A 22430-nucleotide genomic window follows, 5' to 3' on the forward strand; every position below is an offset into this window, starting at 1 on the left:
GCACCCGCCATAATGGGGGGCCGGAGACAGATCACGGCGAGAACATGGCTTTATTAGATGTTCCCTGGTGGCCACCCAAGGGTCCGACAGAGGCGGGGACCCTGGCACCACACAGAGCCCAGCTGAGAATGAGGCTCTGGGAGCTCCATCCATGCTCTGAGAGGCCCCCTGTGCCCCACTCAGCTCACAAAATAAACAAACAAGTGGGGAAACTGAGGCACAGAGCGATTCAGCACATCTCATTCTAAGCCACTGGACCCCATTCTCCTCCCAACACTGGGGAGTCCTGGCCCCAACCCCTATCCCTGCTCTAACCACCGGACCACACTTCCTTCCCAACGCTGGAAGAGTCCTAGCTTCCACCCCCCACCCTCCCACTCTAACCCACCACATGCCACGGCCCTCCCAGAGTCAGAGGCAGGACCCAGGACTCCTGGCTCCTGGCCCCCATGGACACTCAGCAGAGGTTCCAAGTCCAGCTTGTCACTTTGGTGTCTGGCTCTGGAGCCGTATGGGGGGGATGAGGGCGGGGCTATTGTTTGGGGGTGGAGCACACAAAATCTACTAGCTTCAGCCCCCCTGGGCTCTGGGGTGTCAGAGGAATGGGGGGAGGGTCTTTCTGCATCTCAGTCAGTGGCCATGTCAATGAGGGTTTGTTCTGTGGCCCCCTGGCTGATTTTTCTGTCGGTCAGCGGCCCCCAACCTGAAAATTTTTTCCCAGCCCTGCATTAGGCAGAGAACCCAGGAGTCCACTTGCCAACCCCACACGGTGGTCCTAGGGGGCTGGTCTGAGAGCAAGCAGCACATCGGGGTGCAGACTGAGGTGATGTGGGGGAGTGGAGATCCAGAGCATCCCATGTGGGGGAGGGGCTATTGCTTGGGGATGTGGGGGCTGGGGCAGACACTGGCAGAGTCGCTCTAGTCCAGGCCGGTCCCATCCCCACCCCTCGCGCTGTCCATCATCTCCTTGTACTGGCGCTTGAAGAAGCCGGCCTGGTAGGAAAGGGAGGGGGGAGATGGTCAGAGCCAGACAGACAGACACCCGCCTGGAGCAGGGAGATGGGATTTGGGAGCCTCCCTCTGCCCCTCCCCCCAGCTGGGAGAGAGACAGGGCCAGGCTGTGGGGAAGGGGTGAAAGCCCTGCCCCCCTCACCTTGTAGAGGGCTGCAGTGATGAGAGCCAGCAGGACCAGGCCTCCCACGCTGCTGCCCACAATGATGGGCAGGTAGTTATAGACCACGAGCTGCTCCACCACCGTCTGCACCTGGGGGGAGGAGCCGTGAGATGGGGACCCAGGACTCCTGCCACCATCCCCCATCTCTGCTCTAAACCCCCAGACTCCACTTCCTGCCAGAGCAGAGACAGGAGACCTGGCCCCCCCGCTCTAACCACTAGCCCACACTCTCTTTATCCCAGCACGGTCACTCTGGTACCTGGCGCTGGACAAATCCCTCCTTCTGGGTGTATTTCTTCTCCTCGTATTCAATCCGGGCCTCGCTCACCAGGGTCACTTTCTGCTGCTGAGTCTGGAACAGAGAAACTCCCTGTCCCTGACCAGAAATGACACCGAGCCGCCCAGATCATCACCCCAGGGGTCCCAGAGCAATTGACAGGCTGGTTGTACAGGAGCAATCCCTGGCCCAGTGCTGACATGCAGCCTCCTCTGGGGAGGGCACCAGGGTGTTCACAAGGGCGGGGGTTCACTCAGTTGGGAGGCAGAGGCAGCTCTCGTACCTGGGAGACCCACTGGAAGCCAACATTCCCTTTGATCATGAACTCCAGTGGCTGATGCATTTCCAGGGAGGCGATTGTGCACCGAATCTTCTTACAGGTGGCCACGGAGCAGTCCTGGGGTGGAAGGATATCGCCAGGTGAGGCAGGGACGTGCAGGGACTGGGCATGGCCATGGGGGTCTGGGTCTGTCTGTAGCAGGAGGCCTTCCCCCAGCCCAGCCCCCCACTCGCTGTCTGTGTTTTTGCAGAGAGAAAGGGGCTGCTGGTACCACACTGGCCTGTACTCACCAGCAGGGGGCGCTCGCTCATCAGCTTCACAAAGTCCTTGGAACCAGGTGTTCCCACCTCACTGGTGCACTGAGCCAGCTGGGGCTGGGCCAGGAGAGAGACATGGAGTGAATGGGGGTGTGGAAATGGGGCTTTCACCCCAGCAGGGGGCGCTGTGGGGGCAATGCAGGTATCACAGGGCCCATCTCACACACACAAGCCCAGGGAGAGGCAGGTACCTTGGAGGGGACGACCTCAGAGGCGTCCCACACACGGACCCCGCTCAGCTCCACGGGGAACTGGAACGTGACCGACAGGGGGACGCTTCGCTGCCGCAGGTTCTTCACCTGGAAGAAACAGACTCCCCCTAGGAACTGCAGGGAGAGAACCCACCAGCTCTGACCCCCAGGCCTCGGCTCTACCCCTCAGACCCCGCTCCCCTCCCATAGCTGGGGAGAGAACCCAGGAGTCCTGGCTCCCTGCCCACCCCACCCCTCTGTGCTCTAACCCACTACATCCAGCTCAGGCAATTCCACTCCCGCCCCCTGCTCTGAGCCCCCCCTCGCTCCACCTCCCCCTCACACACTGTGCAACCGGCCTCACCTCGTACCGATGTGTCACTGGCGCGCTTGTCTCTGCCGCGTTGGCAGAGAAGTTGACGTACTTGGTCGACTCCTCGAGGCTGGGGGAGGAACAAGAGAGACGGGAGTGCGATAGGTGGAGCTGGTGGGTGGCAGTGGGTTTCATGTCCAGCAGGGGACGCTGTACCACAGGGAACAGGAAGGGGCCCAGCAGGGGGCTCTCTCCCAATGTCTCTGCACTGACCTACCTGGTGAGGATGATGAAGATGCCGTACTTGACCGGCAGCTCCGCCCGGTGAACCATGCGCTCAGTGACGGGGCCGCCGTTGTCACTGGGGGGAGGGGAAGGTAAAGGAGAGATGTGAGGAGATGCAATCGGATAACCTGGCAGAAAGACTGCACTGTAAACCACTGCCCCTCACAATATTGCCTTCCCCTATGCCTCAAATGCCTGTGCCTCTGCCCTGTGCCACACCGCACTGCCCTGCTTGAAATGCTTCTGCCCTGTGCTGGAAGCCACTGTACTGCACAACACAACACACCTTTGGGTGTGCACCACTGTCCTGCACTGCAGTGTATGTTACTACACAGCACCATATTCTACCGTACAGCACCATAGACCATTGCCCCACGCTGCCTGCAGCCTTTGTTATAGCACTGCACCCGTAACACCTACATCACTGCCACTGCAGTGTATCATATGTCACTGCTCTGGGTTAAGCCCACCACGCCGCCTTGCAGTATAGGCAGTGAGCGGCGCTAAACTCCACTGCACTGAAGTGCACCTGCTGCCAGTGCTGTGGATAATATACCATGGTATGACTCTGCAGGCTACATCCGTGGGCTGCACCATACTCCACTGCTTTGGGTACAGATCACTGCCCCATGCTGAAGTATAGGTCACTGCACTGTGTTATGCCCCCTTTCTTTGAGCACACAGCACTGCACAACACCTCTCAGTGTGCAGTAGCCAGCCTCTACTGCCATACACCAGTGCACGATGTGTCATGGACTGGACCGTATCGGACTGCTCTGCCTGGTTTCATGGCATATGCCACTCTGCAGTGCCGGGCATCACCGAGCGCCACTGCCCTCCGCTCAATGGCACCTTGACCTGCATCGCTCCACTGTTTGACACTGCCTCCTACCATTGCATTTCACTGCGCCATGCACTGCGCTGTGCACAACACATCCCTGCATTACCCTCACAGATCACTGCACTGCACTGCACCATACAGCACTGCAATAGAACACTGCTGATTGCCTTTCACTGGATTCTGCACCATCACACCAACCTGTAACCTGCCCCATGTGTCCCGCATCACACATCAGTACACTGGCCTATGCACCATTCCTCACTGCACAGCCCGACCCACCTACCCCTCTGCACTGCTCCCCACACTGCCCTCTGCGGCCTGCCCCCTCACCTGCTGGCGCTGACCATCATCTCCAGCCTGTCCCCCAGGTCGGCCTCAGAGGAGACATCAAAGGTGGCGAGGAAGACGGCCTGGGAAACAGATGTAGGATAAGAGGGAGCCATGCCCCGAGGACGGGCAGGAACAGGCTATTGGTAGGGGCATGCCTACCTCGGCTCCGCTCCAGAAGATGGGGGGGTTGATGTGGCAGGTGCTGTTCCTCTGAGTCTGCTCCTCCGAGCTCACTGCTGAGCTGCACTTAATGGCCATGGTCCTCCTGTTAGACTGAGCACAGGGACCAGCTGGTGAGAGATGGGGCCCAGTGCGCCCCCTGCTGTGCACCCCCTGCTCCCATAGCACAGCACCCACTGCTGATCCCCCTGCCTCCTCTCTGTAGAACAGTGCCCCCTGCTAAGCCCCCCCACCTGCTCGCTCAAGCACAGCACAGCGCCCCCTGCTGGGCCCCAGCCTGCTCTCTGTACCAGCTGATCACCACACACATCCCCTGTATTCTGTCTCTCCTATGTCTGGTGTTTAGAGAGGGTGTGGTACCTGGAGCAGCAGGACCCGGCGGTAGGACAGCGCGGCCGGGTAGAAGAACTGCACTGTGGTGCTGTAGGAATTCTCCCCGCGGTTCTGGATGGAGACGGTGATGTTGAGTTCAGGGGTGACGCCCACCACCAAGGTGCTCATGCTAAGGGGGAACACAAAAGGGTGAGTTTCCTCAGAGCATTGTCCCAGCTTTGCTGTGAGCTTCCATGGGGCACTGCCCAGCAAGGAAAACCAGTGCTGTGAGCTTCCCATAACAGTTCCCAACCCAGATCTCCACACAGCCCTTCATGCCACCGGGGCGGGGGGCTCTAAGGCAGGGGTGTGAGCGTCTGATACAAATTCCCAGCCGGGCACCACAGAGCTGCTCGCTTCCTGTATCGGTGCCCTGTCTAGTGCCCCAGGAAATATGGGAAGGTCTGTAGCTGGGTGTTGCAGATCTGAGGCCTGATCAAGCCAGACAGTCCCCACTATGGAAGTCTGTAAACACTTGGCAAGGTGATAGGGAACAGCCAGCATGGAATTGTAAAGAACAAATCATGTCAAACCAGTCTGATAGCTTTCTTTGATAGGATAAGGGAAAAGCGGTGGATGTGGTATACCTAGACTTTAGTAAGGCGTTTGATAAGGTCTTGCATGATGTTCTTATCAATAAACTAGGCAAATACAACTTAGATGGGGCTACTATAAGGTGGGTGCATAACTGGCTGGATAACCGTACTCAGGGTATGTCTACACTACCCCCCTAGTTCGAACTAGGGGGGTAATGTAGTCATTCGGAGATGCAAATGAAGCCCGGGATTTGAATTTCCCGGGCTTCATTTGCATGATGCCGGCCGGCGCCATTTTTAAATGCCGGCTAGTTTGGACCCCGTGCCGCGTGGCATTTAAAAATGGCAGCATGCGTGGGGCATGTCACGCTCGCAGCTCCGCCGAGATTGGCTGATGTGCCATGACATCATGGTTCCGGGGCTGCCTCGCTGCCTTCCCTCGGCACCAGGGAGAAAAGTGTGCCCTCTAGTTAGCACGAGAGGGCGTTGTAGTGGGGCGGGGCGGGCCAGACAGGAGCACTGGCCATGCTCTGCTCCAGTTGCCTTCCCGGCACAGCTGCTGCTGTGCAACACCTAGTGGCAGTGGAGCGGGAAATACCCCAGGGAGCCTCCCATTCATGAAGCAGACTCTGGCACCCAGGGATTGTTCATGCTCCTCTGACTGGCACCAGCCAGTGCTGCCCGATGTGCAGGGGGGTTCACCATGGGCTTTGAGAACAGCAGCTGCGCTGCAGTGCTATGGCCCTGGTGGGCAACCTGCTCTCCCCGGGCTGTGTGGGGCAGGCTGCACAGAGCGATCCGGGGCCGGGTGAGGGGCAGTCCAGGTCACTGCAGCCAGGGACCGCCCTGCGAGCTAGGTGCCTTTGGTCATCTCTCCACTTGCCTTGCGCTTACTAGTGACCCTTCCTGCCAGAGCAGGCGCCCTTGGCCAAGGAGTTTGCAGGAGTGTGTGTGTGGGGGGGGCGTGTTAGTAAACATTGGCAAATGGGGGGTGACTCTCTCCCCCTTTTCTCTGCCTCAGCACTGGGCGCGGAGGGAGGGGAGAGCTGCAGCATTGGTGGGGCCGGGCAGAAGGATGATTCAAGCAAAGGTGCCTGAAGGGAGGGGAGAGCTACTTTGCAGCCCGATCTGGTTGGTCTGGTGGTGAGGAGCCGCTGGAGGGGGCCTCGCCTGCCCCAGCTCAGAGATTTGGGGGGGCAGGGAGGGAGAGAGGTGTCGCTGGCCTTGTCCTTTATTTTTCCTGGCTGTGTCCGCGCACATTCCCTGGGGGACCCATGACACTTTCACGCCTCTGCCAGGGCGCTCCGAAGTTTCTGCACATGCTGGGAGGAGGGGACACGAGGGTTTGGCGGGGAGAGGGAAAGGAGATGGAGTTCGGTCAGTGGGGGGAAGTTGGAGAGGGGAGCAGACTGGGTCCTTGGGGGGGGATCGGGTTTGGCTGGGAGAGAAGAGAGGGCACAGGGTGGATCAGGCGGTGGACAGAAGGGGGCAGACTGCATCTGGTCACTGAGGAGTAGAGTTTGCCTGGGATGGGAAAGGAGGTGGAAATTAGGTTCAGTGAGTGGGGGGGGGGGGTCGGGATGTGTGTGGAGGGGAGACAAGACACAGGCTGGGTTTGGCTGAAGGGCATGGTGGGAGTTAAAGAGCTGCAAGGTGAAAGGGGCGCTTTCCTCCTCAGTGCCTATCCTGCAGCGGCGGGCGAGGGGGGAGGCAAAAATTTCTTTGCTTGGGGCGGTAAAAAACCTAGAGCCAGCCCCGGGCACGTGGCACACATGCGGCCCCGCCCCCAGACATGTGGCACACGTGCAGCCCCGCCACTGGGCACCCAGTGCACACGCGGCCCCACCCCCAGGGCCCCAGCAGAACCAGAAGGTTGGGGACCATTGGTCTAGAGAACATGACCTATGAGGGAAGGCTGAAAGAATTGGGTTTGTTTAGTTTAGAAAAGAGAAGATTGAGGGGGGATATGATAGCAATTTTCAGGTATCTAAAAGGGTGTCACAAGGAGGAGGGAGAAAACTTGTTCATCTGAGGATAGGACACGAAGCACTGGGCTTAAACTGCAGCAAGGGGGGTTTAGGTTGGACATTAGGAAAAAGTTCCTAACTGTCAGGGTGGTCGAACACTGGAAGAAATTGCCCAGGGAGGTTGTGGAATCCCCATCTCTGGAGATAATTAAGAGTAGGTTAGATACATGTCTATCAGGGATGGTCTAGACAGTATTTGGTCCTGCCATGAGAGCAGGGGATTGGACTTGATGACCTCTTGAGGTCCCTTCCAGTCCTAGTATTCTATGATTCTATGATTGCAAGTGCAAGGGGGGGGGGAAGGAGGCAGAGGGGGATGGCTTACCCTGAGAAATTGAAGGAAATGTGTAGTTCATCTGTGCAGACTTTGTCATCGCCGCAGTCTTTCTCAAACGGGAGCTAGGGAGACATCCCGGGGGGAAGGGAGAGGAGGGAGGAGATCATGAGGTTAGAAAGGGATTGGAATAAACTCAGACGGCATTTTCACCCATCATACAATCTCAATTGTCATCATCACCACCAGCAATACAATCTGAAACAACAGTATTACCAAGAGCACCATGGCTGCTTTCTCCCAATACACTGTGACCTGCACCATTGCATGCCAACAGAACCATTATGCCTCAACCACCACTGTCAACAAGTTCCCTACCATCTCAACCACAACCAACATCACCTTCAAAACTCTCTGAGGTAACACTGTCCCCAGTGATATAAATGCAAGAGCCTCTGCCAATACTAGCACCTCAACTGTTGTCTCAACCATCACTTTCACCGCTACCTCCGATACAGTGTCAAACAAAACTGTTACAATGACAGAACCACTACAAACTCAGCCAACAATATAATCAACATCATTACAATAACACCATCCACCACTGTGAATCTAATCTGAAATAACACTGTTACAATAGATAATGAGTAACACTGTAACTAATAGCATTAATATTTCAACCATAAAAACACATCAACAAAATCTAAAACAATTGTCAGACAACAACCTCAAACTGTAACCAACGCCACTACAATCACTGCCATCCAATTGTAGCGAGTGTAACAGGACAGTAACAAATGCAACCATTACAACCTCAAACACTCTCATTAATGCTACTACAATCTTAATACAATCAACCAGCATTGCAAATGCAATCTGTACCAGACAAAATAAGAAAAAAGCCAAACTAATCTGAATCAAGACATGAGCAAAACTATTACACTCTTAACCAGCATCACCCATACCACAATAACTACACCCTCAGCCAACACTGTAACTAAGATTACTACAATCTGAATCAACCTTACTAACCCAGCTAATTCAACCTCAATTTATATTGTCACCAAAACCATTGCAGTACTAACCACTAATGCAATCAGTAACACTATCATTTCAACCTCACCCAGCACGGTCACCCACATTACAATTTTACCCATCAACATAGAACATCAATACCATAATCAAAACCACAGTCACTAGAACAACGTCACACACACTACAACCTTACCGAGCCTGCTGACACCAGTGCAGAGTCCTCGCTCAGGATGGGTCTGAGGCTGCTGGTGGCAGTGATGGGCTCCCCCTTCAGGGTATAGTTGAGGCGCAGGGTGATGGGGGTCAGAGTGTCCTCAGGGCAGAGCTGGGGAGACAGAGAGACACGTAGGGACCCGCGAGAAAAAGCAGGATCCGGGAGAGGTTTGTTCTCTGGGTGGTTTGGAGCAAGGGGCAGAGTTGCAGGGGCAGACACAGCAGGAGGGGGAGGAGCTGGGAACCCCCCACACAAACACTCACAGGTAACATTATCGGGTGTGTCTCACATCTCCGTTCAATGCCGAGTTGCAGCTCCCTGCTCAGGACGGGGCCGGTGGAGCCGAAGGCAGCTCGGATCTTCCTCCGCCCGGGGTCCAGGGCCAGGCTGTACTGGATGGTGCTGGAGATCCTGTTACCTACAGAGGAGGGGAAATACAGGACAGAGGCTGAGAGCAGGACGCTCAAGGGGAAATGGGACACGGGCCTGCGCTGGCTCCAATCCTGCCCCAAAGCAGGGGACTAGGAGATTAGGGGGGAGGGAATCAGGGGGTGGGTTTGGTCTGACCTAGGCTGTCCCTGGTGCTCTTTGTGATGGTGAAGCAGATCTCTGACATGCTGGCCTCCATGTTGAGCTGCTCCTGCTCCTGGCAGTTGAAGGCTGAGGTGGGGATCGTGGGGGGCTGGAAGCTGATGGACACCCCGACTCTGAGCACTGGCCGGGACCTGCCGGGTGGAGAACAGAACCATCATCCCACCACTCCCTGCACTGGGGCTAGGCCCCGTGCCTCCCCTGAGCCTCCCACCCTGCCTGGATGCTCCCCGAGCAGGCAGGGAGACGGGTTATGGACACACAGCGCGGTCAGAGGAGATGCTGGGAGGCAGAGAAGGAGGCAGCCGCGCTGTTATCCTGCCTTTCCCCAGCAGGGGGTGGCAGACACCCACCCCCACACCCCATGTTCAGGCTCTGTCTGAGATTGCCCGGTGGGGCAGGGCCAGGACACAGAGGGACTCACCTCAGCAGCAGGACCTGCCCTTGTGCTCCCACCGCGATGTCCGGCAGCCCATCCCCCGTCAGGTCTGTCCCGCCACTGACGGCCTGGCCAAAGTAGTGCAGCCTGCTGGGGAACTGCGCCCCCTCGATGCGCTGTGGGGCAGAGAGAGCCGTCAGGGGAGGGAGGCAGCTGTTCTACATAGTGGGCACCATATAAGGGCCCACTATATAGAACAGCAAGGAATCATAAAACACTTCCACTGGAAGGGACCTTGAGAGACAATAACTAATCATCTCCCGACCAGGGACTTGACCCCTCAGCTCTCAGATGAAAAGCCCGCTCCCGTACTGACTGAGCTAGGGCAGGTCTCTGGTTACATGAAAGGGGACTTGACCCCTAAATTCGCAGTCCCTGCACAACAGCCCAAGCCACTCAACTAACCATGGCTGCCACCAAAAGGTCCTTATAACATCCCATCGGGGCTGTGAGCTGACCGCTCTCAGCAGGGCTCACCTGTCTGTACTGGGCACTGAGGCCTCCCGTTTCCCCGTGGAAGATGTACAAAGCCCCGCTGTTATCATTCTCTGTGGGTGCCCCGATGGCCACGTCCGTCTGTCCGTCCCCGCTGATGTCCCCCATTTCAGACATGCTGGCCCCGAAGCGTCCAAATGCCTGACCCTTCTGCCCCTGCAGGGTCGTGGTGCAGTTCAGCGTGATGCCCTACCGGCCCATCCAAAGAGACACATGGGGAATAGAGTAGCATCAACTATGTGGGTGAGCGCCCCCTACTGAGCCTCTCCCTGCCTCTCCCAGCAACATGGCACCCTCCAGCATGGGACAGGTGCCAGCATGGTCTGTCCAACGAGCACTCCCTCTACCGAGCCTCCCGCCTCCCTCCCTGGAGCCTGGTGTTAATTTTCAGAGCATCCCAGCCACATGGCCCCGCAGGTAAAAACACGACCCACAGCCCTTCCATCCTACCTGCTGGCTAACCAAGCACAGATACACCCGCCCTCCATTCAGAGGTGTATAGAACGTGGGGGCTCCGATCAGAACCAGGTCCGTCTTCCCATCACTGTTGAGGTCCACAGCGCACAGCGAACCCCCAAAATACGAGCCAATCTGGAGGGGCAGTGAAGTCACCCCTTCATCTTAGTCACCTTCTCCATTTTCTTCCACCAACACCCCAGCACCTGCCCCTGTTCCCAGGTTCAGTCCATCCTCTTCCCTCACCCGCCCTTTAGACACAACAGGCGGTGCCATTACTGTCAGTTTTCTGTCCAAGGGGATGTGGAGGCCGAGGTAGGCAGCATCTTTCAGAGACGCTGAATGCGCGTTGTGGTGCATTTCTTCTTAGACACTGTGCTTGCACAAGTAGCATTGATTCACTATCTGCACCGCTCTAAGTCACTGTCGTAAATCCTGCCCAGCTGAAAGTGGGAGGCAGGGAGATCTAGGAGTAGCATACAGTGTTCACGGCGGTGCAATCCTGCTCAGACCCCGTGGCTACGTCTACACTGGCATGATTTTCCGGAAAAGCATTTTCGGAAAAGCACATCTAGATTGGCAGGATGCTTTTCCGCAAAAGCACTTTAGACGCGGAAAAATGTGGAAAAACTTGCCAGTCTAGACACAGCCCGTGCGTATTGTCAGTAATGTTTTAACGCTGTCTTCATTTCTTTCTGTTAGTCTGATGAGTTCTGTCTAAGGCTTGGTCTACGCTAACCAATTAGGCTGGTATAGCTATATTGCTCAGGGGCATGAAAATCCATCCTCCTGAGCAATACAAGTAAACTTACCTACCCCCTGGGGTAGTTGGTGCTAGGTGGATGGGAGAATTCTGTTGCCAACATAGCATCTGTCTCTTGGGTATGTCTATTCTGCACACGTATTTTGGAACAAGCTATTCCAGAAGAAATACTCTGAAATAGCTTATTTCCAAATAGCGCTTCTACAGGGAAGCCTCGAAATGAGTCTGAGGCAGGCTCCCCTAATGTGGACACACGACCCCGATTTACAGCCCCAGGATTCACCAGGGAGGAATTACTTTGAATGGCCCTGAGGAGGAGCTATTTCAAAATAGCAGCAATGTGTCTACACTACAACTATTTAAAAGTAGCTATTTCAGAAGAGGTGCTATTCCTCATGGAATGAGGTTTACAGAAGTCGGAATAAGTTGCTCGTTATTTCAAATTTATTCCTTGATAACGGAATTGCTGTGTAGACTTTCGCATTGTTATTCCCATGCTGCTGTGTGGGAGAGATTTTACCTAGGCCAATAGGAGAAGCCTCCCGTTGGCAGAGGTATCCTCCTCACTGCAGTGCTCCAGCTGCACAGCTTCAGCGGTGAGGAGTTTCTGAGTGCAGACAAACCCTCACTGAATGTCAGGGCACTGGGATGCCAACTGTCAGCTGCGGTGCAGTTCTCTAAACTCGTCCAAGCTTTCCCCTGCCCGAGTCATTCTGACTGAATCACACTATAACAGGGTGTCAGAATGGTACAGGCTTCCTTCAAGACTGGCTCCACCCAGTCTGTCATGCTCCCCATACCTGCTCTCCTTCCTTTTTCCAGCTGGCTGCCCATTGCCCGCCATTGGTATCTCGGCTGAACAGGACGACTCTGCCGACGTGCTGGTAGCGAGGGGCCCCGACCACGTAGCTGCTCTGCCCGTGGGCGGTGATGACCTGAGATGAATAACCTCAAAAGAACAGAGGGACACGGAGAGGTGAGATGGGAAACAGCCACACGACAGAGCTGCACAGAGCTGCCCCCCCCCACCCTGCCGATCTGCTGGACAGCACGGCTCAGCTCGGGACAGGGGATGGTATGGACTGCCGGGGGAGACAGCGCCCCCTATTCAGGCAACAATGGAGGCAACCTCTTAGATGGGGAAGGGCCTGTGTGGCGTGGGAGGGATTGTATTCACTCGGTTCCCTTTGTTATGTTGGGTGTGATTCCTACTGTCCTGTGAGGTTCTGTTGTGACCCCGTGTGTGTGTGTGTGCCTCAGTTTCCCTGGGCCCAACAGTGGAACCCAGCTGGGGATGGGAATGTTGGGGGCGGCTCTCCCTGAGCGGGAGGCTGCTGCAGGCTGCCCCATCTTAGCAGGTACCCAACAATAGCTCAGGCTGTCCTGTAACCTGAGCCTGGGTGGGGGAGCAACCAGGTGACACTTTGCCCAGGAATCTGAACAAAGGCGGGGGCGGGGCTGGAGGGCTGGGGCCAGTTGCTGGGTGGGAGAGTTACTCTGGGCTGGGGGAGGATGCAGGGAGGGGGACCAGGGTGCTGGCCCTGGGCCACCCTCTCCCCAAGGTGGATTGTGCTGGCTGCTCCTGGTTCCCGTGTTCACAACCAGTGGGTGCTACGCTGTGTCCCTGCCAATGAATAAACCTTCTGTGCCACTTGCTGTGGAGAGGCAGGTCTGGCTGCAGAGGGGAGTGCAGGGCCCGGTGACTCCCCCACACTCTGTGACAGCTTGTTCATACCGCAATCACTCCCCCAACACTGGAGATGCCGCTGGGGTGGGGCCAGGGGGCTGTTTGAAGGGCCAGGGAAGCTCTCTGGCTGTGTCCTTACCCAGGTAAGCATAATCCATGTGGCTGGAGGTTCTGGACACATTGATGAAGCTCGGCTCCCCGCTGGTCCCATATGAATATATCCCACCGGACCAGTCGTAGGCTCCCACCGCTCCCAGCACCGGCCCCTCCTAAACCAACACGCACGGCAAAGAGAGGGATGACGGATAACGCGCCGCTGAGGAGAGATTCATGAGACTGCCCCCCCACCCCTCCGATCTGCTGGACAGCACGGTTCAGCACGGGACAGGGGATGGCATGGACTGTGGGGGGGGGGGGGGGGGAGACAGTGCCCCCTATTCAGGCGACAAGGGAAAAGCAGCTCTCACACCGCTCCTGCAGGGGTCGCTGGGGCTTTCGAGTCGCCCACAGGCAGCAGGGGGCCAGGAGATGCACAGGAGTGTGCAGGGCAGCAGAGCCAGCAGCTTTTCAGGCCCAAACCAGCCTCAGGATCCTGTGTCTGAAAGATCCATCAGGGCAGCATGGGGCAGGGCCTAGGGCCGGGCATCACTCACCGGGGACAGCAGGGAGCTGAATCCCGCCTGAGACATCTCCAGCTGGAAGGAGCTGCCGCTCTGGGACTGGGTGCCTGGGAGGACAGACAGACAGACAGACACGGGAGAGACCATCATAGAGGGGAAAGGCCCCGTGTCCCATTTCCTGCTCCCCAGACCCAGCTCTTCTCCCCAGCCCGAGGCTGGGTTAGATCCAGCTCCCCCTAGAGAGAAGGCTCCTGTATGAATGTTTGGGGCCTATTTGAGCTCTAGATTCCCAGAACCCCCCCACCCCCCCCCCACAACCTGGACCTGGAGAACCATCTCTAGAGCCCCTGCCCTGGCTCCGGTACCTTCGATGGAGAAGATCTTCTCCTGCAGCTGGCTCTGGATGCCCTGGAGGGCGTCGAAATTGTCCACCCGGAAGACGTGCTGGTCGGCGGGTGCAGAGGCGATCTCTTGGAGTTCTTGTTGAGCATCATCGCTGGAGAAGGCATCGCCGACCTTCACGGAGTAGAGGGAGTTTCAGAGGAGACCAGGTGTATGCGTCAGTCACAGCCAAGAGCCCTGGGCACATGCCCCCCTGCTCTGAGCCCTGGGTCAAGTCACTCCACACGTGTCCCTAGCCCTGCCCTGCAGCCCCTTGTGGCGCCCTGCATTGCCAGGCCAGCAGAGCGGCCCTGTGATGGGACACCCCACCTGGGCCATGCTGGTGCTGCTCAGCCCCACCAAGCGCGGGGGTGGAACAGCCTTAACCAGAATCTGCTGCTCAGTCAGGCTAGTGAAAGGCCGGCTCTGCGATAGCAACACTTGTCCAGTTCATTGTCCCAGCACTTGTGTCTTCTGTGCTTGAAGGAACCATCCTCTCCCTCCTTTACCCTGTCCCTGGCCTCAGACCCCCACCCGCTCTCCGCCCGGTTGTGGCTCACCCCAATGGCGTAGCGGGTGATCCCAGCGCTCTCCGCCTCGGGGATAACGTCTGAATAAGAAAGTGGGTCTTTATATTTCCGCCCATCTGTGATCACAATGAGAATCTTGGAGGCCTCACTCCGAGCGCCGCCCCCAGAGGTGAACAGCTCCTGCCTGGGAATGGAGGGGAACACAGGGAAGGGTTAATGCTCCACCTACCTACCTCTCTGTGTCTGTCTGTGAGTCTACTGGTTCAAGAACTCCTAATGGCGATACCTAGGCCCACCTAACTTGGCATGCAGCTTCCTCGTCTCCTGTCTTAAAGTTCAGCCGGAGTTTGGTTGTGCCAGAACAACTGGAAGCTTCATGAAAAGGAGTTTTCCAGAACATGAAAACAAGGAACAGCCCTGCAGCATCTTGGGGAGGAACAAAGCGCGCAGACACGGTCACTACGGTGCTGCCAGACTATTTGTTGTTTTTTTCGTTACAGACTCGCTCGGCTCCCTGCTGATTCCCTAACATGCAAAGGGAGGGGCTGTGGTTCGGAGGGACGCGACAGGAGAGTGGCTGCTGGAGGCAGGGAGCTCAGGGGAGAGCTGTACTGAAGAGTGGTGACTGGGGGCAGGGAGCTCAGGGGAGAGCTGTACTGAAGAGTGGTGACTGGGGGCAGGGAGCACAGGGGAGAGCTGTACTGAAGAGTGGTGACTGGGGGCAGGGAGCTCAGGGGAGAGCTGTACTGAAGAGTGGTGACTGGGGGCAGGGAGCACAGGGGAGAGCTGTACTGAAGAGTGGTGACTGGGGGCAGGGAGCTCAGGGGAGAGCTGTACTGAAGAGTGGTGACTGGGGGCAGGGAGCTCAGGGGAGAGCAGTACTGAAGAGTGGTGACTGGGAGCAGGGAGCTCAGGGGAGAGCTGTACTGAAGAGTGGTGACTGGGGGCAGGGAGCTCAGGGGAGAGCTGTACTGAAGAGTGGTGACTGGGGGCAGGGAGCTCAGGGGAGAGCTGTACTGAAGAGTGGTGACTGGGAGCAGGGAGCACAGGGAAGAGCTGTACTGAAGAGTGGTGACTGGGGGCAGGGAGCTCAGGGGAGAGCTGTACTGAAGAGTGGTGACTGGGGGCAGGGAGCTCAGGGGAGAGCTGTACTGAAGAGTGGTGACTGGGGGCAGGGAGCTCAGGGGAGAGCTGTACTGAAGAGTGGTGACTGGGGGCAGGGAGCTCAGGGGAGAGCTGTACTGAAGAGTGGTGACTGGGGGCAGGGAGCACAGGGGAGAGCTGTACTGAAGAGTGGTGACTGGGGGCAGGGAGCACAGGGAAGAGCTGTACTGAAGAGTGGTGACTGGGGGCAGGGAGCTCAGGGAAGAGCTGTACTGAAGAGTGGTGACTGGGGGCAGGGAGCTCAGGGGAGAGCTGTACTGAAGAGTGGTGACTGGGGGCAGGGAGCTCAGGGGAGAGCTGTACTGAAGAGTGGTGACTGGAGGCAGGGAGCACAGGGGAGAGCTGTACTGCAGAGTGGTGACGGGGCAGGGAGCTCAGGGGAGAGCTGTACTGAAGAGTGGTGACTGGGGGCAGGGAGCTCAGGGGAGAGCTGTACTGAAGAGTGGTGACTGGGGGCAGGGAGCTCAGGGGAGAGCTGTACTGAAGAGTGGTGACTGGGGGCAGGGAGCTCAGGGGAGAGCTGTACTGAAGAGTGGTGACTGGGGGCAGGGAGCTCAGGGGAGAGCTGTACTGAAGAGTGGTGACTGGGGGCAGGGAGCTCAGGGGAGAGCTGTACTGCAGAGTGGTGACTGGGGGCAGGGAGCTCAGGGGAGAGCTGTACTGAAGAGTGGTGACTGGGGGCAGGGAGCTCAGGGGAGAGCTGTACTGAAGAGTGGTGACTGGGGGCAGGGAGCTCAGGGGAGAGCTGTACTGAAGAGTGGTGACTGGGGGCAGGGAGCTCAGGGGAGAGCTGTACTGAAGAGTGGTGACTGGGGGCAGGGAGCTCAGGGGAGAGCTGTACTGAAGAGTGGTGACTGGGAGCAGGGAGCTCAGGGGAGAGCTGTACTGAAGAGTGGTGACTGGGAGCAGGGAGCTCAGGGGAGAGCTGTACTGAAGAGTGGTGACTGGGGGCAGGGAGCTCAGGGGAGAGCTGTACTGAAGAGTGGTGACTGGGGGCAGGGAGCTCAGGGGAGAGCTGTACTGAAGAGTGGTGACTGGGGGCAGGGAGCTCAGGGGAGAGCTGTACTGAAGAGTGGTGACTGGGAGCAGGGAGCTCAGGGGAGAGCTGTACTGAAGAGTGGTGACTGGGAGCAGGGAGCTCAGGGGAGAGCTGTACTGAAGAGTGGTGACTGGGGGCAGGGAGCTCAGGGGAGAGCTGTACTGAAGAGTGGTGACTGGGAGCAGGGAGCTCAGGGGAGAGCTGTACTGAAGAGTGGTGACTGGGGGCAGGGAGCTCAGGGGAGAGCTGTACTGAAGAGTGGTGACTGGGGGCAGCCGCACCACCAAGGGAGGGGCCTGCAGGGCTCAAGCTTTGCCATCTTGCCTGCCGCAAGGAAAGGTGAGCGGGGCCTTCCTGCTCAGGAGACAGCCCCTGCTGCCCCCCAGGAGGGACCAGGAGGGAGAGAGCCCCCCACTGGCCTCTGGGGACAAGCTGGAGGGTGGGGTGCGCAGTCCCTGCTGCCCTGGGCCTTCACTGGACAGACGCCAGCAGCCACCCCCACCTCCTGCCCTGAGCCCCTCCTCACCCTCCAACCTTCACTCACACACCCTTCCATGCCCTGGCCTTCTGCCCTGAGCTCCCCACACCCTCAAGGCCCTGCTATGACTCCTGCACCCGCCCCCCCAGCACCAGCCCCCTTCCCTGAAGGACCAAGGCAATCCCGGGTAGGTTTCCTAATCAATCCAGAACCACACCTAGCACCACCCTCTGCTTTGGCATTGCTGATTGCAAAATCCTTCACAAGGGAGCTCAGTGTCATTGTCTTATTGCACTGATGGGGAAACTGAGGCAGAGGGCCGGGCTGTGACTTGCTTAAAGAGGCACAGGACTGGCCAGAGAACCCTGCAGTCATTGCTCCTGGCTCTGCTCTAACCTTCTAGTGCCCACACCCCTCCCAGACTGAGGGACAGAGTCCAGGCATCCTGATGCCCAGAGCCGAAACTAAAGTTTTCTGCGCCTGGGGAAAGCTACTGAATTGCTCCCTCCCCGCTCCCAAGAAATATCAAATTCTTAATCTTTTGGAGTAATTTTATTCATTCCACATGTTGTTAATTGCACATATATTGAGATTGCAAATGGATGGTTGTAAAGATATAAATGAAATAATATTTTAACTTTCTAATTTTGGACCCCTAAATGTACTGGGGCTGGGGTGAGTGCCCCACTTGCCCCACCCTTATTACAGCTCTGCTGATACCCAACCCCCAGCTCTAACCACTAGTCCCCAGTCCCTCCCACTGCTGGGGAAAGAACCAGGAATCCTGAGTCCCTCTAGCTTAGCTTGCAAGTCATTGCAGCCCTTTCCCTGTGGAGTCCACACAGGCAGGGGGGCGATACCTACACCACTTTCTGGATGGCGGTGGCCGTGTGCGTCTTTCCACGAAGCTGCTGAACTCTCCAGACAAGGTCGTTCGGGTCACGATTTCTGCTGTACTCCGTGAAGTTGAAGTGCTCTTTAAACTTATCGGAGTACTGCCTGAGCGCGAACTGCAAGGAGAGGCCAGGGAAAGAGAGAAACAACCCGTGGGGGGAAGGGTCAGAGAAGCAGGAATCGGACTCAGTTAAGGGCTGGGGCAGGTGTTCGGGGGTAGCTGGTTCTGTGGGAATTTCTTCCAGGGCTTGGGATACAAAATCCATTGCTGCTCCCTGGAGCACAGCGCCCCCTAGTGCTGCCCTGGGGCATTGGGGCCAGCCCTGCCTGCGAGGGGCAGGTAAATAGGCAGGGTTCTGCCTCTGCCTGTTACCTGCGTGTTGGTGCCATGGAAACGCTTCATGGTCTCAGAGAGAAACGTCTTCATCTTTCTAAAGTCCACGGGTTTGATGCTGCCCGAGCCGTCGAAGAGGAGTGCGATGTCCATGGCCCGTTTGGGGCACTCTGAGGGGACGGGGAAGAAGAGCCGGTTGGATCTCTAGCATCCAGACGTCCATTGTCCGGCCACACCTGTGATCTGGCAGCCAGGTGGGTGCTCCCATCCTGGAGCACTGAGTGGGAAAAGCTGGGCCTGTACTGAGCAACTCCTCCCCCACCCTCACAGAGGCACTGGGATGGGGGGACGCAGTGGGGAAGAGGCAATGGCTGCTGGTCTGTGCTCTCTGGGTCTGACGGCAGAGCACTGCAGCCACCCTGCCTCTTCCCCCCGGTGTCCTTCTCCCGCAGTCCCTGCTCAGTCATGCAGGCCCCTCTGCTGCCCCACAGCCAGCTGCAACAGTGGGGCGGCATTGACCTCCCCTGAGCCAGAAGTTTTCCGGATTCCCAAGGATGCTGGGTCAGAGAGGTACAACCTGAACTTCCTGACTCAACTCCACCAACACCGAGAAAACTCAGTGGAAAGAGCTAGACAAGATCGAAAAGCCCGTCTGGCCCAGTTCCCCAACACCCCCCCCCCTCACCTGCCAGGGTGTCCGGGATGCGCCGGAGCTGCCGGAGGTTCTGGTCCAGGAGGAAGCAGTAGCCGTTCAGGTGCATGTTCTCCCCGCAGGCCCGGTGCACCGTGGGGCCGCAGGCCTGGGGCACGAGAGAGGGACGAGGTCACTGGGTACCCCTGAGGAGAGCACTGTGGGGTAGGGGGAGTCTGCTCCCTCAATGGTATGCAGGAAAAGATCCTGCTGGGTCAGGGACCCCCCAGGGGAAAACAGGACCCAGGACTCAGCATCCAACTCCCAGCGTCACCTGGCTACCACACTCCCTTCTATGGTTGTGCCCAATTACTATGACATCACCCAGATACCCCCATTTGTTACCAAGTCATCGCACAGTCACTATCCCCACGGAGACCTCACCCGGTTACCCCCATCCCTCACAACATCAAGTCTCATGCCACCTGGATATCCTCTTCCCCAATGATACATTGCCCCCTTCTGGGTCCCCCTCCCTCCCCCCAAGAAAAACCCAATCCCACTGTGACTGTTGTCAAAGCGACATTATCTAGTTACCACCTTCTGCACAGCGTCCTGGCACAGTCATTCTAGCAGTTAGAACCTGCCTACACATGCATTGTTATTCGCCCCTCACCATGGTAACAAAGTCGTGTTCCGGTGAGATTGACACGAGCAGACAGAGTCTGTAGTTGTGGTCAGATCATTGGCTCTTGAGATAGGGGCCTGTGTCACCCGGCCATGAATTTCCTGGGGAGAGCCGCACAGAGGGGCTCACACCCTTTGGTACCATCACCCCCTCGGGGAGGGAGCACAGTCACTCTGCACTGCCGGGAGGTCGTCAGGTTGGTTCCTTCTCTACGATGTCCCTGCGCTGACATTTCAGCCCACACCCACTGCTGGGGGGAGGAGAACAACCCATAGACCGAGCCGCTGCCCCCCTCTGGAGTACCCACCAGGAGCTGAGAGCCATGGGCAGCCAGGGACAGTCCGAGGGACATGTTCACCGCGTCCAGGGGCCCTGCGAGGGGAAACGCGCCAGCACCAGGGTAAGAAACCTTGTGGATGAATGTGGTTAGCCCTGCACGTCTGAGTCAGTTCACCCTCCCCGCCGTTGGCTATACCCTTCACGGTAGGGCAATGAAGGCAAATTGTTGCAAATCCCTTCCCCCCCACCTAGTTGCATGGAAATAGAACCCAGGAGTCCGGCTTCCAGCCTCCCCCGCTCACCCCGCCAGAGCTTCCTCCCCTCCCAGGGCCTGGGATGGACCCCGGTAGCCCCAGCTCCCAGCCTGCCCGTGCTGCCCCACCGCACCCCACAGCGCAGGACCATACTCTGGATGGGGATCTCCTGGCAATGTTGGGAGCCCACGTCGCACGTGTAGACTTTGCCGGTTTCATTCACGTTTCCCGTCTGCAGCGGGGCCCCGACAATCAGCCTGCAGGGAGAAATAGGGAGGGATCAGAGCCCCCCACCTCTGCTGGGTGGTGCAGCCCAGCCAGGCAGGTCCCTCAGGGGCTGTGGTGCTGCAACAATCTCTGGGATGGGGGTGCTGAGCTGTGCCCCCCCTTACACCTGTCTATGCCCCTCCCTGCCCCCAGCTAGGGACAGATGGGGAGATCTGGGCCAGGCACAGAGCCCCAGGCAAGGGGCTGGCAGCAGCAGGGGGGACCAGCAGTCTGGTCCCTGGGTCTGAGCACAGATCCTGGGGCTGGGAGCCCAGGCAGCAGGGGAGTCCTTGGGCATGAGGTAGTGGTGGGAATCCCGGCCCGGGATCAGTGGCAGATACACCAGGCACAAAACTGGGAGGTGCTGCAGCATCACCCCCATGCTCCTACTTCCCGCTCCTCTGTCCGGGATGGGTGTGAGCAGGGGCCCAGGGTGCCCTGGCATCAGGAATATTCCTGGCCCAGAGCCAGGCTCCAGCCAAACTGGCCACCTTGTGCATCCCTCTCCTGTGCCTTCCCTGAGCCCCCTGCCATCCCCACTCAGCCCTGCCCCTGCCACCATCTGCAGTGCAGTGGGGCTAGAGTGCCTTCCTGCTGCTGACTCCCCATGGCTGCCGGCAGTGGTTGGTGGGGAGCTGCTGGTGGGGGCAGGCCACCCGGGCATTTAATGTCACCCAGGGGCAGCAGGAAGAGCAAGAAGATGTGGGGGGGGAGGGGAGCGTGGGGACAGCAGCCTCCAAAAGACCCCCGGTCTCCCAGGAGCCACTGCCAGAGGGGGGTGCCCCAGGTAAGTGTCACCCCTCCCCCTTCCCCACACGCCCCACTCTCCCCAGAGCCTGCACCCTCTTCCCCCTACCTTCTACCCCGAACTGCTTCCCTCCTTCTGCCCCAAATCTCCCTCCCAGAGCCTGCACCAGCTGCCCCAGGTCAAAGCGAGCACCCAGACTCCAGCCCAAAGGCTGCACCTGACCCGTGAGACCCGCCCTTCATCCTCCCTGCACCCAAACTCCTTCCCAGAGCCTGCACCCCTCCTCCACCCCAATTCACTCCCAGAGCCTTAGGCAGCTTGTGGGGGGAAGGAAGAGTTTGGAGTTTGGGGGGAGGGGGCATAGGCTGTGGCCCTTCTGGCACCGCCAACATTTCTAGAAACCTGCCACCCCGGAGTGGGAGGCCTGTAACTGGGCCCCCCTGAGCCCAAGTTCTGCCCTTACCCCCCAGCACTGGCCCTCCCGAACTGCACCACGCTCTGCCCGAACCCCGCGGCTGCCTCCTGGAAGGTGATGGGTCCGTCCACGTCCACGCTGAATCCACGGCTGGGGGCCAGCGCTGCAGGGGGGGAAGCAGTCACAGATTACAGCTTTCCCCGGGGAGCGGAGGCCAGTGGGGGCTGAGGGGCCTGCCCCTCCTGGCTGTGGGACTGACTCCCAGCCCCCCCGGCTCTGCAGCCCTCTCTTCCCCTCCCCAAGTTGGGAACAGGAGCCCTGAGAACCCAGCTGCTCCTATTCCCCCACTGCTGTGGGTCCCCCCTCGCCCTGCCCCGCCGGTGGGCATCTCACCGGTGCACAGGCAGAGGAGTGGAAGCCAGGGGTCCATTCCCAGTGAGAGGGGGGTTGACTTCTGGGTGTGAGGAGAGCTGAGTGCCAAGCAGGGAAACTGAGAGTGGGAGGCCGGCCCTTGGGAGGGGACAGGACTCCAGCCAATGAGAAAACGCTCCCGGGAGAGACACTCAGACATTGGAAGCCCTTGGTGGGCAAAGAACTAGTTAGGAACTAAATAGATAGAAAACCGCTAAAT

General features: G+C 58.1%; 1 pseudogene; it reads right to left on the reverse strand.

The window, feature by feature from the left end:
• Positions 1 to 31: 31 nt before the first annotated feature.
• Positions 32 to 22316, reverse strand: LOC102453312 (integrin alpha-D-like; annotated as a pseudogene).
• Between the last annotated feature and the right edge of the window lie 114 nt (positions 22317 to 22430).

The sequence above is a fragment of the Pelodiscus sinensis genome, chromosome 4 (assembly GCF_049634645.1).
Source record: "Pelodiscus sinensis isolate JC-2024 chromosome 4, ASM4963464v1, whole genome shotgun sequence".
Classification (NCBI taxonomy): Eukaryota; Metazoa; Chordata; order Testudines; family Trionychidae; genus Pelodiscus; species Pelodiscus sinensis.